Here is a 17,539-nt window from a genome sequence, read left to right on the forward strand (position 1 = left end):
TGGCGGAGAGTGGGAGAGCGAGCACGCGCGCCCAGCTTTGAGCGCTTTTAAGTGTTAACAGTGCGCTGTAATGTTAACGCTTAACAGCGCTGTTGTGTATTCTTCACTTGTATACACAAATATTTTACGCTCTTGCTGCAAGCAAAGCAGCAAAATCTCACTCAATATGTGACCGGGTTGTGCATGTGCGCACTCGCTCTCACTCCATTTTGTATTTCGATCTTAACAGCTGAGCGCAACGTAGCTGCTCTCTCCCTCTCTCTCTCTTTCGCTGGGCCAGCGTTACGACATTTGATTGGCTCGATTAACACAATCGGAGCACCTGGTTATAAACCAGTATAACAGCGCACTCACACACGCACACACGACACACAACCATGCAGTTGAGACGGCACGATCGCTCGCTTGTCGTGTCGCTCTATAAATATAAAGAGCAGCTGGCTATTGCATTGGCTAGAGGGAGTGCGCACTATATAGCGCCGCTTTGCTCGACTAAACGCGAACTTATTTACTCATTTCATTGACCAATGCAGAGCACAGTACACACACACACTCACACATGTGCATATATGCACTCGTCATATACAAATGAGAGCGCCGCACATCAATGAGAGTGACGACTGATCATGTAGGCGAGTGTCTGTGGATGTGTGTGTGTATGTGTGAGTGCGCTCGCGTGTGTGTGTTTGCATGTGTAGCAGCTCGGCGGATCAGCTTTGCCAGCCAGCCGTCGCACGTGGGCGTGGTCTATTTATGCAGCTCAACTGTTGCTATGTATCGATCGATACTTGTGTGTTGCCCCCCTTACCCCTTTTCCAGCCCACTGCCACCCCTTTTACTCACGTTAGCTCTGCTAGCGTTGTTTTTGCATGCGCACGAACTGGATTCAATTGCCGTTGGCTGGGGCAACACTCACGCGAGTTTGTTAGTTAGTTAGTTAGTTAGTTTGGGCCAACTTCCCCATTGCTAACGGTGTTAAATTGACATCTGGCTGCCCGCCCCACCGCCTCATCGTCTGGCCACGTAGCAGCGCCATCTTTTAGCCATTTGCAGTTGTCAAGCTGTCATAGTATTGATCATTAAATGCGTTATCTGTTGATAGCCATACGACATTTTATGATATTAGTTGCATTGTAAACAGGACTATCCCATAACAGAAACACTTGAAACACCAGAAACACTTGTTCAGCGTGTCGCCTGCTGCCTTTGCAGATCCTCCAATTGCCAGTTAAAAGATGAATGTAACATAAAGTCGCTCGTATTTATTGTTATATTTGTAGCTAATGAGCTCTTTATGGAAACAAGCTAGCTAATGTACATTCAATGATGAGAAAGTTCTTAGAATTTCTCTAAAAACGAGTCGATAAAGGAATATGGCGGAAAATTCCCCATTAAATGAAGCATACATTAATTAAATGAGCTGGTTTAGAAATGTATTTCAAAATACATTTGCTTAACAATATTTACTACAAGGATCTAATCATTTGCCCTCGTCTTGTTAATATGTATATATATTTTTAAAATGATAAGTAAATATTAAAAAGACATTTCGTGAGTTTGTCATTTTTCTACTCCTTTCCTTTTCACGATATGACCATCATATTTTCTACCTAGAAATTTCTATTGTTTGCCCCTTTCTAAAAGTCACATTTCGATCGCTTGGTTCACAATGAAACATTTGCAGATGTTCGCCTAGTTCTTGTTTCATTAGGGGCGTGACGCCAGCAACTATCGCTGCATCAGCACCAATAATATTCCCACTAACTGAAAAACTTTACAGAAGTTAATCCAATTTGTCGAGTTTTATGATATGGCAACCCGCAAAAACCCGCAACTCGTTATCATGTGTTTGTTTTCTAACCCTTTTTCGCAGCACGAAAGAGGAAGGAAATCGAAGTCGAAACACTGCGGGCCGCTACAGTCAACGCCCCGAAAATGAAACTGAGAATCGAGGATTGCGATTGTGACTGTCTGAGTCTGACTTTAACAGGGGGTGTTTAAACCCATTACGTTGCGTGCACGGCACAAGGAGTCGATGCATATATGCATACATATCTGGAGAGTTTTCTCTCTGTGATTTTCGGCGCTGCGGTTGCTCTTGCGGTTTCCCTTTGAGCTACCTTTTTTGGCAGGACAACACCCACGCACACAAAAGGTCATTCGCTTTGGTTGCCTTCGACAAATTTTCATGCTTTAATTTTCCAACTGTTTGTGACATTTGCATATGGCGTGTGTGTGTGTGTGTGCGCTGTGTGTGCCCTGATGTCCCAGCTAATCCTTGCTGAGCAACAGATAATCCCTTGCAATTGTTTGCTTGATTTGTTTGTTATGGAACTCGCTGCCGCTGCTGCTGCTGCTGCTCCTTCTGCAGAAATGCTCGCGCATCCTTTCAGCAGAGAATTGCTTGGCTTGGACAGGGTATCGCCCCTTTTTGGTTACACTTTAATGCGTTCTAATGTATGTGACTTTTGGGCACAGATCCTCAAAAACGTGCCTCAAACATTTGCCGACGCCGCCCGTTGAAGTGACTTGCGAAAATTTAGTTGGCCCATTGTCCTGCGTCAATCAGCAATCATCAATCATTTGGCTGCTCAATATAAATATTTCTGCCGAAATTAGGTTAAAGGCTTGCCAAAAAAAAAGGGGCCCAAACGACAATACCAGCCGCATTCTGTATTCGGTATGCTGAGTTCCAGTTTTGAACTTATGTCATGACAGAAAATAGCTGGAAATGCCTTCTCCTTAGCCACCATATCTGTTCCACTGCATGAGTGTGTGTGTCGAGTGTGTGAGTGTGTGTGCGAGTGTGTGTGTATACAATAAATTAATTATAAATGCATTAATCACTGCCAAAAACTTTGACAAATACTGACATGAGCGTTCGTCGTTCATTTCGTCTCGTCTCGTTTCAGTTCGTCTCGTTTCGTTTCGTTCTTTGCTTCGCGCGCGCGTGAAATGAAAACAAAAATTTAAAACACGTTTTCGCGCTTATTTCTGACTAATTTATGCGTTCGATTTGTCCGTTGTCTTCCAACTGAGCTGATCATTCAGTTACACAGTTTCGTCTTAATTATACCCTATAAAGAACACTCAAAATGGGGCAAAAATGTGTAACGAAGGCAGATCGAGTATTTACCTAATAAATATAAATTTTTTTTTCAATTTACTTTCTCGGGAATATTTCAAAGTATACGTGTTGTTGCTGTAAGATTTGGATGTTTTTTGATATGCACATTCATATGCAATATTCAGGTTATGCAATATATTTTCATCAAAAGTAATATACTTAATTTGAAAATTTTAATCTGAGACACCAACATTTATCAAATTATTACCCAAGTTAAATGGATCTTCTGATTAATTTCAAATCTTTAAATTCTTTTAAAATTGCCAACAGGCTCGCTTTTTATAGGGTATCTCTTGATCATGCCCAACTGCAGTGTATAATTATTCGTTTCTCGTTGTGCAAAATGCCACAGGTTGGTTGTTGTTGTTGTCTTTTATTTTTTTTCATTTCTGATTTTGATTGAAAGCCCCAAAAATTGATTTCCACCTTGCGGCATTTGGATGCTCTTTGGCATGTTTCACATTTGGCAGCTTTGTGCCGTATGCAAATGAGATCATTGATCTGTTTTGGTATCGATTGCTTTTCAGAATACATCGAGCGTGCCACAGAAAACCAAAAAACTTGAAACCAAATCATATTTGACCCTTAGGGGTCGCGCATGCCAATAATGAAAACCGAAACCGAATCCGTAACCGAAACAGCAAAACAGAAATGTTAATTTCCTGTATACAAATATTCGTATTTATGAAAAATGTAAACCACTTGCTACAAAAGTTGACTCTTCTATTTTATACCCTTGCAGAGGGTATTTGAATTTTGTCACATGATGTGTAACACATATATTTTTGATCAAAATCAAAAGATTAGTCGATATTGCTATCATAACTATAATTTGAAACGGTACCTTTTTCTGGTGCAGACTGCACTATGTCCAATAGAGACTATAGGAACGGTTTAGTCAAAAATTAGATCCTTTTATGTAAATATCTTAATATAGCAGAGTCTGACATGAAAGATGAAAGCTAGATTTGACTAGTTTTGCTTACATAGTTGCTTATATCATAAAGCTTTGCAGTATAAATCAGTCGACATATCTGTAAAGTAGTAACAATTCTTTCTACTATATCATAAAGCTCAGATTTGAGCATGTAGTCGTATAAAAAACGTTTGCCATATGGCTGCAAGGGAATCAAATCAACGGCTTGCCGGCATTAATTCTTGTCTTTTTCTTTATGGGTGATTTCTTTTTGGTCAAGTTTCGCTTTGTTGGCTGCGACCGTTGGACATATTTTCCAGTTTTTAGTGGCGCGAATTTGAATTTAATAAAATTAATTTATGTTTGTCAATGTATTGAGGCTGCTGCATTCGGACATTGATAAATTGATAGATCGGATTTGACTATGGCCAACAAATTGCTCCAAAATGCGAAGACACATATTGATATTTTTGTTATGACAACATTTACATGCCACACGATTGCTAGAAAGCTCAGCTTATTCCATATTTTATGGCCACAACCGGTTCGTAATGAGCTCCCTCCCGCCGCCCTCTTTAACCCAACCTATCCCAGCACGGTGGAAACACTACCGTAAATATTGTGATCAAACGGCAAGAACAGCTTCCGTGCGCATCGCATCTGATGGGACCCCATTTCCATTTCCCTCCACGAGCGCTACACAAAAGTTCCGCATTGTTGTGGAATATGGAAAATATTGGGCGTGTATGTCATAAAAAAAAGACGCGCTTAAATACCAATTTAACAATTGTTCAACACTCTTATTTTCTTCTTTTATATATTTTTTTTTGTTGGGTCTTTGGATCTGTGGGAACCCTGGTACCGTTGACATCACACATCGGTCAGCTCGGACCGATTTCAATGCGTAATTGTAACGTCTTTGTGGTTGTTATTAACACCTAAAGCCGCCAAGCTGCCAAATGGACTATGAAGTTGCCCCCAAAAAGGTGTTTCACCTCGCCGAGCCGAGCAAACAAAGCATTTGCCTCATATGGAAAGATCTGTTGCTCTCCTTATGTACTCCACGTATGGAATTTCGTGAATTTATGCATAATGGATGTACATTAAATTCATAACTAAACAAATGAATTTCACATTCAGCACACACAAATGATATGGGACCTTCATTCAGTGCCTGCCGCCAAACAACGATATGCTGTGAAATAAGTCAAGTTTTAGTTGAGTTCGGTTCAGTTCAGTTCAGTTCGATTCAGTTTGGCGGTTGTTTTCGGTTTTAGTGGGTCATAAATGGAAAGATTTTTCACAGCTGATTGTGAGAAATGTGCTCGACTGAATGCCCCAGCACTGTGGAATAGTCTCCACAGTTTCAGACTCAAACTCCAGTGCCAGGTTCCCAGTTTGGCCGCGGGGCCTAATTGTGATCTTCGGTATGAGATGCTGTTTATACCCTATACCCAATGCTCGTATGAGGCATGTTAGCAGCATTTTACGGGTGTGACAGATTCTGTTATGGTCAAAACTATCTCTGAAATCAAGGATTTCTACCTATTTATTTCTAAAAGCACAAGTTTCAACTCCTTTAAGAAATACAATTACTTTTACCCTTTTGGAAATATTATTCATTTTACAATTAATTTAAGTTTAACACATTTAGAGGGTATCTGCAAGTCATTATGTGTGACACACTCCTAAGTTCATTATGAATTTGGATATGTGAGAAAGTAGCTTTGTATGTTGTTGGGGTAATAAAAGCCCATTTCTGAGGACTTTGAGCTTCAAAGTGGGGCGTCTCTTTAGCACCAGCGGCACCTGCATACGCCGCTCTTCAACAGCACCTCTTACCCACTGTCTGCCATAACAGATCATTCCAAAATGAATCATATATCTAAGCCAGAGACGACTACCATGACTGCCAACTGGTGCTAGAAAGAGGCGTTTGCGCGCCGATAATAAAACACATGAAAATGTATAAATCAAACGAAAAGCTGCTGCAATTCAACTAAAATATGAATTAAATTTTACCTGCTTAGATGCAGATGCGCATGAAATGAAAAAAAATATATAAAACAAATGAGAATACGCTATCCGACTGATAGATACCCAGTGCTCGGAAGAGCTGCGCAGGCATATAAGGTTTTAAATCGTATATATTTGTTATACATATACACATATATATAGATGGTCAGGTTTACGAACTGAGTGTGGAACTCGGCCAACTTTCAGTTTCTAAACAGGAGAAAACAAGAAAATATTCTGAAATTCAGAAATGTAAATTTTGATTAAAAACTATTTTGAAGTGCACAGAACTAACATTCGGAGTTCAATGAGAACATCTTGGCAAATTCGTATTTTCTATTCCTTTCTATTTAAATATAGTTTGTACAGCCTTGTAAACACTTTGATGTCTACAGGGTATATCGTATATATGTGCATATATCCAATTTGAAAGGTCTATTGAGAAAATATTGTTTTAAATGTGCACAGCGCTGAACTTGACCCAATGATATTTAGTTAGGCATTGCGGCACTGCCATGCTATGTCATGGAGGCCTGATCTTGGTCTAAGAAAGTGCCACCACCACCAACAGCAGCACCACCAGTTCCCAGGTTGCGGTGGCTGACAAATGACTAAGGTCGTATGCGGCCTTTGTCGAGGGGCGGGTTTAGTTTGGACGGGCGGTAAGAAGGTCGACGCTGCCTCTGACTTGTCTTGACTCGACTCGACTTGACTTGACTTGGGTTGAGCTGACTCCAAGTCTGACTCGGATGCATCACACACAGCTGCAAGCTGCGGCTGGGACGTCATCGCTTGACTTTAGCAGGTGTTCCGCTAGACAAAAGATGCACCAAGCAACAACAAAAACAACATCAACAACAACAACAAATTGAAGCTGTTGATGCGCACGAATTCCGTTTTTAGCTGCAGCTTTTCGCGCGCTGTTTCCATTTTGTTGCAATAAAATTTTAATAAGATTTTTTATACTTAGAATATAGAAAACATATATATGTATATATATGTGTGTATCGGCGACAGTTAATAAAGCTACGCTGCATCGTTTAAAATCGTGATGCAGCTCGACCGTTGCCTCAACACTTGCCCACTTGGCGATCGATCGTTGGATCGCTCGATCGAGCTCCATTTTTGTATTGCTTTGCATTCCCAACTCCTCCGATGCATCGCGATGGCTTCATCTCCGGCCATTTGCACTACTGCCATTGATATTGCCACAATGCCTAAACGCTTAAATGCTTAAATGCCTTATTGTTTATAGCAAAATGCAAATGATTTTTATTTTTTTATACGCTCAACGTTAAATGTTGTTAATGACAGTCGCAGTTGTGATCGTCTTGAAAGAGATGCACTTTTGGGTGTGGCGTTGTGTCTATTAAAAAAAATTTATAATATATTCTCGTAACTATAAATAATAATTGCGAAATCAAAGCCAGCTTCGTTTATGCGTGGATATAATTGTGAAAAACAGAGATTTTGAATTGAACAGATTTCGATTTTAGATCCTTTTCATATTCGTTCACAAAGTATAAGTTTTTTTATTTAATTTATATTATTTATATAACAGTCTATATGTCGTTTTCGAAGACAGGGACTTGATACTTGGGATAATGTAATGTTGCAACTTGTTTATTCACTTGTCATATTCGTGGTCGAAAGTCGATATTTATCGGTGGCTTATCGATAAATGCTAACTGTATTGCCGCTAGCTTTGACAGTTTTCGTGATGGGCTTTGTTAGACCGACAGACATGGCTATGGTTGAAGAATAATATACTCTTCTGTCTTCTTTAAACGGACCACACTTTAAGGAATCAGCCATTTTCAATGTGTGCGGGGCTTAAGGAATGAAAGTTATGAAACACTCAACTATTTTCAAATGTACAAGGGCTGTCCTTCAAATGTAATAGTTTTCTTTTTGTTATAGAGTTATAGATAAGACTTGCCTGGATTTCATTTAAAGAAGTAAACTTTTTGTTGGTCACTTGTAAATAAACATCAAAATTATTAAGATAACTTAATTATTTTCTGACTTCCAAGAAACCTTCTGCCGGCTGTTGAAAACATTCCCACAAAATGTTTTAAGAACCTTTTCGACCGCATATACAGGGTATCGATATGAAGCGGTTGCTCCTAACTCATACTAAATGATGATGACAGCCTAATTTCAGACATGCTGGGTAATTAAGCGAGACAAGGCTAAGGGCAGGGGTTCATTGGATCGTTGGATCGCACTATCGATCGATCTCTGGTTCGGTTTTTCGGTAGCCCTTGCAATCGCTGGTGGCCTAATGACTGTATCAATGTTTGGCAGTGTGTGGCAAAGAGTAGGAGCTACAATTTATGTGCATTTTTGTTAAGCGGCGGACACGCTGCACACTTTAAGTACCGTGTGAGTGAGCATGAAATTGCCGCAGGACTTGGCTGGACTAGGCAGGATGCCAACTGTGCGCAACATATGTTATGACTTTGAAATTTCCCAAAAAAAAAAAAAAGAACACGACTAATTTTGTTAGTCTACGTGTGCTACGAGTACTTCCTAATCGCTGGCAGGAAGTTTGAATTGCGTTTTGTTTGCGGGCCCGCTGGAAAATTGTTGACATGTGACAGGACTTAGCCAGCAGCAGCCGAAGCAGCAGCAGGCCGACACGAGCATCTAATGCACATTTAAATAAGCCTTTTGTTGGCTTTTTGTTGCCGTCCATTGTATGCGGCTCACAAATCCAGCGACTTTTCTCGACTCAGTCGTCGTCGGGCTAAGTACACGCACATCGGCTTAGCCACATTGGCCAGATTGGTAGATCGGTTAGGACTCTGCTTTTTCTTTTGCTATTTTGACCAGCTCTATGATCCTCTGGGCAACTCCTAATTACGCGCGTGAGCGCTCTAAATGCGGCAAATAGACATTTGTGAGTGGGGTTAGGGGAAATATTGTTGCTTGTTTAGGTCTAGCGACTGGTAATTTCAATTGTTATTATAATTCCTTTATTTTGCTTTTTATTTAAACTGAACACACACACACACACATGAACACACGCACGACACACGCACGTCTCGCATCGCTCATCCTGCAATGATCTTTGGCTTAGGCAGGTTTGTTTGCATTTTGCTGTAAATCTTTTCTCATATTTTATATTTCCTTTTTTTGGCTTGCATATTTCTCTTTTTTCTGGCAGCAAGGCGACTTTAATGATGCCTTTTCTCGGCCACGCCCACTCGGGCTATAGTTAGCCCAGTGCCCATCATAAATTTAATTTTCAAACGCGCTCAACCCAAGTGTTGACGGCAACATTTGATGGGCAACGGCAACAGCTGTTTGGCTACCAGCGGCAAGGGTGTGGGTAGAGCAATGGACGAGGGAGAGGGAGAGGGAGAGGGGCGACTGCATTGTGTGTGGCCGGCTAATTGAGTGACCAACCGTGAGGGTCAACAGTTAAAACATATGAAACAGCAGCAGTAACAGCAGCAGTTAAAATACATCTTAATTGGCAAAGGCCAGCAAGGAACTAACAAATTTGATATCCAGTGCAGATTGAAGTGGCATAAGAAATATTGCCTGACAATATATATATTAGAAAATTTAGAAGTTTGCGATTTGGTTGCATTTTTTGGCGGCCAAATTCGGTAATTTAATTGAGGAATTATTAATTTTACCTAAATTAAAAATGCACAAAATCCGTAAATTCAATATAATGATAAATATAAGACAAATTATATATATTCATATACTGATTTTTTTTAATTTATCTAAATACTAGCCGGCCTTGCTTCTCAAATATCTTTGAAAATAAGTTGAATACCGATCGGATGGTAAGCAACAAATTTTCATAAAACCGTTTTCCGCCAATTTACCATTGTTGCGGGCGAAATTTCCCAAATCGCTGAAACACGTATTCATTAAGTTCGTATGTAGAGCTTTGAAAATAAGTTTGAAGCAAATCGGACAAAAAAGCAATGAACAAAGACCCAAATCTCGTGAAAATCGGATGAGATTTCACCAAGTTATGATCTAGAGGCCAAAACCATGAACAAGAGACAAACCTTATGAAAATCGGTTGAGTTTTGACCATGTTATGGAAGTGGGATATTTCGAGCTATGTCTATATAGGATATTTGAGGGTACCATTCTCACATGAAAATTTGACCGCGAACAATACCTCCAGATTAAGATTCCAAATTTATCTAGTGGCCAAGTAAAGCTTCAAAGTCGATCCCCTTACCTGTTCTCTTTCCAAATGTGCGGAAAACAGTAGGTTGGGTTTTTAAGTGTTTCTTCCCAACGACTCGAATGTTATATGAAATGTGATTTCGCTGGGTGCAAAGGTGGTCTTAAAATTTAAAATTTTACCATGAGCGGGAAATGGATGCAAAAGTGATGTTAAAAGGAGAATACTCGATGTTCCTGCTCTAACCCGCTCTTTTTCTCTTCTTCTTTCAGATATATCTATATTTAAACAAGAATGTCCCCTCCTACCAAGTCAATAAAATGAACGTGCTTTTTTTTTTGCATTTTTGGGTAAGTGCATATTTTAATATATATATTTGCATTTAAATTAAGTAAAATGTATGTTAAGGCAATTCAGACCTGGGCACGGGCTAACTTCCAGTAATAATATATTTTTTTAATATTTATATTTAAATTGTAAAATACAAAGCTTTTATATCTGTTTAAATCTGGGCTATTCGTTTGGAAATCATTTTCAAGTAAGATTTTAAGGTGTAGGTCATCAGGTTCGTGCAGTGGAATTGAGGGGGGGTTAGTTAGGCAATAGTATTTATATATATAATCCGTAATAGTGCGATCATTATAATAGCATCATCGTTTATTTGCAATCATGCGGCACATTGATTAATAAACTGATTATTCATAAACCACAAGAGGCAGCTTCTTGTTAATGAGCCGTGCGATGAGTTAAGCCTGCGCTTCTATTCGGGCTTCGGGGTGATAAATTTTCGTTTCGTGTGAAGTTTGATAGCTGAGGTCATGCCGTGGATTTATTTCCATAGCTCATATATCATGCGGGCCCAACGAGTTATTAACGGGGCGGTAGCTAACACCTGCGTATTAGCTGAATTTCCGCATTGCTTGCTCTTACCCCAAAGTCCAAAAATCAAACTCAATATCACAATCAAAACGAAACGAAACATCCACATCCATATCCACAGTCGGAGCCCAGTCACTGCCCCAGACATTGACCCAAAAATATGATGGAAACGAACGCAATGTACGATCCAATCAGTTATAAGCACGTTATGATATATTTTCTCTTTTTTCCCCCGCCAATAATAAATCAAATGTTTTGTATATGATGACTTGGCGTGGGAATTGAAAACAGCGAAATAGTTTTAATATTGAAAGGTGAGCAAACAACATCCACCAAATCAGGAATAGAAACAAAAACAAAAGGTAATCAATTAAATTTCTTATCATTGTGGTGCATCTAGTGTTTGAAAATCAAATGGGCGCCACACAAAACAGACTAGAGTATGCTGGCAGGTGAGATGGCTGAATGCTGAAATGCCCTGGAAAATAACAAGAGCAATTCAAATGGGATACAAATGCTCATGAATTCTTTTAATAATCATATTCGCTTTACCCAACTGTATAAGCCCTTTGTGGCTCCTATTGCAGGGTATTGATATTGAAAGTGTTTTTCTGAAATCACGAATTACTTGTAAGTCTTTGGAATTGATTTGTTTGGCTTTGGCAGGAAATGTTTAAGTTTGAACTTGCGCACACTCGAATTGGAAACAAGCTCTTCCAAGTCTGAATGATTGAAAATGCAATTACAAATCATTGACAGTTTGTTGTACTAATTTCGAGTTAGACAGAGAGAGAGATAGAGAAGAGAGCAAGATCTAGATAGATGGTAAACGAGAAGGCGAGGGGTGGGCTGCTTTGGGCTCATCAATCATGTTTACAAGCAAACAAACCATCTAGAGAATACGATCCTGCAGACAATGCAACAAAATTATATCATGTGTTAAAAGTTATGACGGATCATCGAAGGTGTAAAGTGTCTGAGGGGTAGCAATGACCGTTTTTATATTTTTTTTTTTGCACAGCTTGACTTTGAAGCTGTGCCACAATGCTCCGTTCCCCTCCCTGGCGTGCATCCACTTTCCAATCATTACTCATCAGAGTTGACGACGCATTGTTGATGGGATTTCCGCTTTTGAAGGTGTAGCAACAAATACAAAAATACAGAATTACAAAAATACGAATATACAAAAAACGCCCAATCAAAACGAGCCAAACAAAAGGATCGTTCAATATTTTTGATTCCATATTGACAGGCGGGCATACAAATTGCTTGATGATGCGCCCAGACACTCAGTTAGCCAATCTCTCGTTGTTGTTGTTGTTATAAATTAGCTCAAACTTCGTATACACAATGCAACACGGCCATCAATCATTAAAAGCCGAAAAGAAGAAAAAAATAAAAACAAATACCAACCGAATGCGCAGTTTAAAAAGACAGTTCGTTTAACAGCCTCTAGCGATAAGTACGAATACGATTTACCAGAGACCCGAGTTGAGGTTGGCTGAATCTGGCATCTGGTTTGCTTTAAAATGCCCACTTAGTGTCCAAATATGGCAAAGATGAGCAGTTCAAATGTCAGTGAAGTCTTCTTCCAGCTGCATCTTGAAGCCTTCATCTGCAAAGTGCGCTTCCAAAATCTACAGTTTTTTGCCAACCTTAATTGACTTTACGCAAGAATCGAAAATATATATGTGTATAAAGTTGAAGAAGACTAGAAAATTATCATGCATTGTCTATCGTTTTGCTGTCAAAGCTCAATATCTGTGACTATCAATTGTTTTCACATCTGAGTTATCTTTTTAATTTCGCGCAACGCTCCATGCTCCACGCTACAAAATTTCAACTTGCAGTTGGCCTGACCCGGGTCAAAGTTGAGAGTGCCATGTGTGTGCGCCGCGGCGTTGTTGCTGTTGTTGCTGTTGTTTTCCTAGCTATTTGCTGGACTAGACCCGGCTCTCGGTGCTGCTCAGTGCCCACATTCAACGCTGGCCATGTGTGTAAGTGTATGTCGCGTGTTTCATTAAGGCGACAAAGAACAAACCTCAACAGCAGACCCAGACCCGGCCTCAGATTTCCAGCGATGATCATCGGCGTCGTCGTCGGGCATATTGTGACCTCAAAAATTGCGAAAAAATAACGAACGTGCGGTAAAAGCGTCGCCAAAGGAACACTCAAAAAAAAAGCTTCCAATAAAACTGCATTCTAATGCTTTCAAGAAAGATTCCTTCATAGAATATTTCTGTGCAAATGCCTTTAAATAGAATTCTACTAAATTCATGTTGTCATTATTTTAAACATTATCAAAATGTTTTTGAAATGTTTTTCAATATTATTTAACTTTCAGAAGTTGTGAAAGGTTTAAAGAATTTAATTGATTATTTTTAATTAATCTTTATTTTGGCTATCACATGACAGCTAATGTATATATCAAATGTACGAAGTTTAAGTTTATTTAATCTACCAAATGAAAATTATTAAAAGATTAAATTGGGTTTAAGAAAGTCTCGGTGAATTGCGTGAAGTATTCCAAATGTTCTAACGTAGCTAAAAATCTAGCAATAGGAAAATGTTGTTGCGAGAAAGGAAATCTTCTAAATCTGACTATCCATAAGAGTCATGGGAGAAAAGGAAGTTTTCTTGTGCTCAGCATGCTCCTTTTCTGTTTTTAGATTCAAGTACCTCATCATTTTCTCGCAGTGCACACTTACTGCCTCAGATGGAGGCAAACCTCAGAGATGGCCTGGCCAAAACGGCTGGGCAGCCTCCCAGTTTTTGGCTTTTGCCTGTGTGTGAGTATGTGTGTTTGTTTGTTGCGCTGGTAGTTACGTTGCGCATTGTAGACGCGATGTGCCACACCTGTTTCATGTTGCAGGCTCTGGCTGAGGTTGAGGCTAAGACTCCACGGACTGTGGACAGACGCAGGAGAACCAGCCGCTGATCCAGCAGCCTTGTGAGAATCTTTTTTGGCTTGCCGTGTGTGTGTGTGTGTGTGCACAACAATTTTTGGTCTCTAACTGACCTTAGAGCTGTTGATGTTGCAGTTGTTCTTGTTGTTGCTGTGGCTGGTAACGCATTTCTTTTACTGCTAGGCGGTGTTGGTGGCTGATAATGATGGACTGTATTAACCGTTAGCTGGCTGGCTGCCTGCCTGCCTGACTGCTTGGCTGCTTGGCTAGTGTACGACAAGCGCTGGCAATCAGTGGACATTTTGATATTTGTTTTTTTTTTTTGTCTGTCTTGGTTTTTGGGAAAGACATTTTATTCGCAGGCCCCCCAACGCTTTCACTCTTAGGAGCTTGCCAAAGCTCGCAACAGTCCCTACCCTACGCCAAAACAATTTGAACTTGTCAAGGCTAATCAGTTTTCCTTTCATTTAGCCAGACGTTTACGACACCGACGTTGATGCATGGCCATGTCAGAGCCACAGTTCAAGCGACGATCACCAACATCAAAACCACCAGCAACAAAAACAAACAGCAACAAGCACTCTTTGTCGCAATTATCAAAAAGCGCGCAAATTTTCACACGCGGCCTATCATGGCACATTGCTGAGGCATCTAAGTTGTCCACACATCAGCACTAATTACGGCTCATTATAGTGACCAAAGTGTAGCATGTTGTCAGCTGGAGGACAACAGCAACAGCCCCGCTGACGATCAACGACAACCAGCGACAACGGCGACGAGTGGCAACAATTACAAGCCGCAACAAGCGCATTGGGCTCCAACAACTTTTAGCCGAAGCTTAGTTGCACTTAAAGAACTGCTCAAGGGATTATCCCAACTTAATTCTTCAGATAGGTATTGCCTGATGCATCTGAAGAATGAAAGGATAGTTTCTAACTGAATGATATAATGTTCATTGGGGGTTGTATTGAAATCCTTTATTTCAAGTCTTCACTCTTTTCGACATAAGATTATAATTCGCAAGCGCCTCTCGCGCTAATTGAATGCGGTTTAAGCTCTAATCAAAATCTTATCTAAATACTTATAAAGTATTTTACAGCTGTGGTTCTTGCTTTGCATTACAAGCTGCATGTCTAAGTTATTAGACCCGATTAGACTGTTGCGACTAATGCGACTCGTGGCGCAGTCAGAGAGAGATCTGAGGCAGGCATCTAAACACCTGACAGTTGTTGGCGAGTGTTGGCGCTACAATGTGACCAGCAGACAGTTGGTCAGATTGTTGGTCGTTGTTGTCATTGTTATTGTTGCAGTTGTTGTTGACGTCTCTGAACGTTTTGTCTGGCTAACCATTTTTGGCAGTAACGACGACGCCAGGTCTGAGATCTAACTACATAAATTGAAAGTAACAAAGAGAACGCGCTAAGGTTGCAACACCAAAAGCAAAATTTGTATTGGCAGAAATTCTATGGCAAATGCAAGAGCCCATAGACAAAAGCCAAAAGTGTCGTCTTAACAATTAAATTCTTCAGCTATAAACTGACAACAACAACTACAAAAACACTTTAACCTGTTGCTGTTTACGAAACTCACACACCAAATGTCAATTGAGCTGAAGAGCCAACGAGCCGGTCTTCAATTAGCTTAAGATACGCCGAACGATCGATAGTTGGTTGATGATGATATTGTGGCCAGAGCTGAAAGCCATTCAATGGCCAGTGTGCCCAGCTTTTCGTGTAAGTGTATGTATCAATTGTACGATACTCTCACTTGAGAATTTATAAAGTTGTTGTTATTTTACATGCGATACCCAAAACACTTGGGAAGATCGTTCAAAATTCGAGTGTTGACGAAAATATCGCCAAGAAACCCTTGAAAAACTGTTGAAGGAGGAGGAGGAGAAGAAGTCGAGGAGTAGCAGACCTAGCCGATCGTAAAGTCATCGCTTGTTGTACCTCGTTCAAAGTTCGTGTCAACATCATCAATTTTGATCAATATGTATTGCATATCCAAGAGTGTGCTGGCTCTGAAGCTCGTACTCGTCGAGTTGAGCTGGGCTTAGCTGCCCTGCCATTTAAACGGTTACGCTTACAGGTCCACTCGCTCCCAGTTCCACTTGCACTCCCACTTCCACTCCCACTCCCATGGAGTGTAGTGTGCCTTTGGGGCCCGATCGTGTTTGGTTCGTCTATGATCGTCATATAGTCGACAAAAATATGGTAAATTACAATTATTAGGCATTTGGCTTGTTTGTTTATTGATCGCCGTATTGAGGTTATACACTAAATGATACATCGAACGATCGATCCGTCGATCGATCGCTAGCTCGATCGTACAATCGATCGAATAGAGCGATCGAATGCCCGATGATCGTTCAATTGATGATTGCTGCTCGGACACCAAGTGAAAACCGCTGTAGAAATCTTGTCCAAGATGTATGAAAATTGCTGCCTAAATGGCTGCCATAAGACACGATCATTTTGTCGAATTTGTCGAATACTTTTTAGCCTGATCACTGATCACCGATCGCTTGTTCACTTTCTTTGGGAAAGAGTGGACACGGCGCAAAACCTGATCGCATTGGTGACATGTGTACTGCTGCTGCTGCTGCTGCTGCTGCTCAACTGTTGACCTAGCTCATAGCAATTATCATCTTCAGTCATGATCAATGCTGCACAGTGCCCGATTCCAAGAGCCTGTCCAAGTTCAAGTCTAGTTAAGTGACGCCCTAAGGCGAACACGGGTGACGGGGCATAGCGTTGGCTGCGACCCTGTTTAAGTTTATAAAAACTCATTATAATGTCTTATAAATGCACTTGTATCAAGTGGGATTTCTTGATTGCCGTACCGTCCATAGCTTCGCTCTACACTGATCCGTTTTGCTCTGATCTTTTTTTGCTGCCTTTGCTCTGTGTCTTTGATATTCGTTGTTGTTGTTGTTCTGGTTGTTGTTGTTATTGTTGTTGTGGTGCAGCAACTGCAACCGCCTGAGTTGAGCACGGGCTCCCATGCTCCTCAGCGTCATCGTCGGACTTAGACACATAGTTCGCTCAAGATCATAACATGACCTTTTGACTGGCAGTGATTTCAACGCCCACGCGTATAAACCAGACCCAACAGCAACAAAACAACAACAAAGCAACAACAACAACAACAGCAGCAACAACAATGAGTCTGGTTAACTTTTGCTGTGGCTTTTGTGGTTTATGTATGTTTATGGAAAATGGGTTATGAGATATTTCTTCCTTTTATCTTTGGCCATTTCTATTTGACCATGGGAAATAAAGTTTTGTAAGTCAGGCGCTCAGGTAGGTAGGTTGTACCTACTCTTAATCGAGTTGCATTCCTTAACCACAACGAAGGACGTTCCGCATCTGACACCTACGCTTTTTTGTGCTTTTGCCCTGACTTTTGTTCCACTTGATAATGACCTCAGTGCCTGACTTGTTGCTGCCCAAGCGATTTATTTGCATAGCTAACGAATTCATCTAATCAATAAAAAAGTTAACTAGCCTGCCCAACACGCACATATATTTACC

The 17,539-nt window shown here is 40.5% G+C and overlaps 1 protein-coding gene across 2 annotated transcripts in view; it reads left to right on the forward strand.

The window, feature by feature from the left end:
• The window catches only part of LOC135430346 (uncharacterized), a 169,811-nt gene that overhangs the window by 71,769 nt on the left and 80,503 nt on the right, over window positions 1–17,539 (forward strand). For both annotated transcript variants that reach the window (XM_064684982.1, XM_064684983.1), the window contains exon 3: window positions 10,491–10,568. The gene's annotated coding sequence lies outside the window, so the exon portion shown is untranslated. The remainder of the gene's footprint in view (window positions 1–10,490; window positions 10,569–17,539) is intronic.

Source organism: Drosophila montana, unplaced genomic scaffold (genome assembly GCF_035044405.1).
Source record: "Drosophila montana isolate Dmon_TW-CO22-7 unplaced genomic scaffold, ASM3504440v1 contig_3003_1, whole genome shotgun sequence".
Lineage (NCBI taxonomy): Eukaryota > Metazoa > Arthropoda > Insecta > Diptera > Drosophilidae > Drosophila > Drosophila montana.